A 1,932-nucleotide genomic window follows, 5' to 3' on the forward strand; every position below is an offset into this window, starting at 1 on the left:
ATATATATATATATATATATATATATATATATATATAGGGTTGCTAAAGTGAGCCTGAGCGCATTTTCTTTATTCTACGCTCCGACCCATCTTTCAACCGACGTGCTAGTTAGTTAATCCATCCAGGCCAAGACGTCCCAGGAATCAACCGTAATGAGCATCTATCAACGTAACCAAAGCGGATGTGTTTTACAAGGGATTGACCCATAGTACGATAGTAAATCGTACTGGTAGTAAAACTGGTTTGTCCCATTACTTTTGTGTGTGACGAATTGGTGCGTGACACTTTTTGATGATAGCCAATAACAAGATTACTATACTCAATACACGTGTTACTATGAATTATTTTGTGTGTGTCAGCATGGTAACTGGATTACCATACCGATTCAATGCAGGACTAGTATGATACAAGGCAGTAACAAGATTACTATTTTCAACAGGCAACTTTACTAAACGATTAAGGGTTGGAGAAATGGTTCGTTGGAGTCCGTAATAGGATTACTACCAGTATTACTTATTTTACGATCACACATGGACAAGGCGGAGGAGTGGTTTGGCCCAACCAATAACCGTTTAATTTCCTTACTATGTCTGATAGGTTTTTTACTGAGATTAGTGGAGCGGCGCGCACGCAGCAGCCGGAGCGCAGGATTAGAGTATTTGCGCTCACGCTCACTTTAGCGCTACCGTGTGTGTGTGTGTGTATATATATATATATATATATATATATATATATATTCTGACACACAGACAGACTGTTGACATAGGTGCTGGGCTCCTCGCCTCCTTCTGAACCGGCCTATGTGACGTGGTGCAAATCTACAAGGCGTCACCATGATGGTTAATTTCTCTGATAAATAGATGCTAACATGATTTAGCTAGTACATTTGTGCTCGATCTTAATTTTATTAGCTAGTTGATGTATGCCGCATCTCTACAGTTCTACTTTCTTGTACTTGTTCATGTCAAACCTGCTCATGTGTGAATGATGCATATTGGTAACTTCATTACATTATGTATTGCTACTGTTTGTGGTGGTTTGAAAGTCTATTTTAGTTCTTCTGTTTCACTGAATCGTACTTGTTACGTATGATCTCTCCCAGGACAAGAAGCTCGATGAACAAGAAGCACTTCATGAGGCAACTGTTGTGTGCCATCAAGATAGCAATGTCGGTGTAGTTCTTAATGCCAATGCTTGTTCAGCGATGATTATCATAGTCCTTCAGACTTAGCATAGCCCATCATGTATGAAAGTTGAAGCAATTTTTGCTAGTAATTCTTCTTGATCTTGCCAGGTTATTGATATCTCGATATGAATGTCTTCTTGTGTTATGTCCGGGATGTTCCAGTTTGACATGTACTCAAAAATGTGCCGTGGATAGACCAGCTTGACACGCAGTCAAGCATTATGTGCCTAGAATGGTCCATTTTAACATGTATACCCAATTTCTTGCTCCTCTGATGCTTCAGTTTAAACATACTCACACATAAGTGCCTGTGACGATACCAGAAAAAAACGCCCCCGCGTCGCTCTCTCGAGGGCGACTCGGGCGGCCCTTGAAACCCTAGCCGCCGACCGTTTCCCAGCCCTCCCCTTCCTGCGCCGCCGTCGGAGGAGGCCTCCGGGCGAAGCCCCAGGGGCGGACGGCAGCGGCGGGGTACCTCTTGCCCGGCTCGCGGCTGTTGGCGGCGGGTTCGCGAGTGGTGCCGGCGGCAAGCGCCGGCGTGGCGGCACGGCTGGGCGGCTTTTTTCGCCGGCGTGGCGGCGCCTGCTGCTATCCATGCATGCGGAGGGCGCAGATCTGGGCTGCTCATGCTCCCAGTGGCTGTTGGTGGTCTCCGTCGGGGATGCTCTGCTCTGTGCGTACGCACGGATCTGGCGGAAGGAGTGGACCGCCCTGTGTGCGTACAAGCGATGGTCTGCTTTGCTCC

The sequence above is a fragment of the Triticum aestivum genome, chromosome 3A (assembly GCF_018294505.1).
Source record: "Triticum aestivum cultivar Chinese Spring chromosome 3A, IWGSC CS RefSeq v2.1, whole genome shotgun sequence".
NCBI lineage: Eukaryota > Viridiplantae > Streptophyta > Magnoliopsida > Poales > Poaceae > Triticum > Triticum aestivum.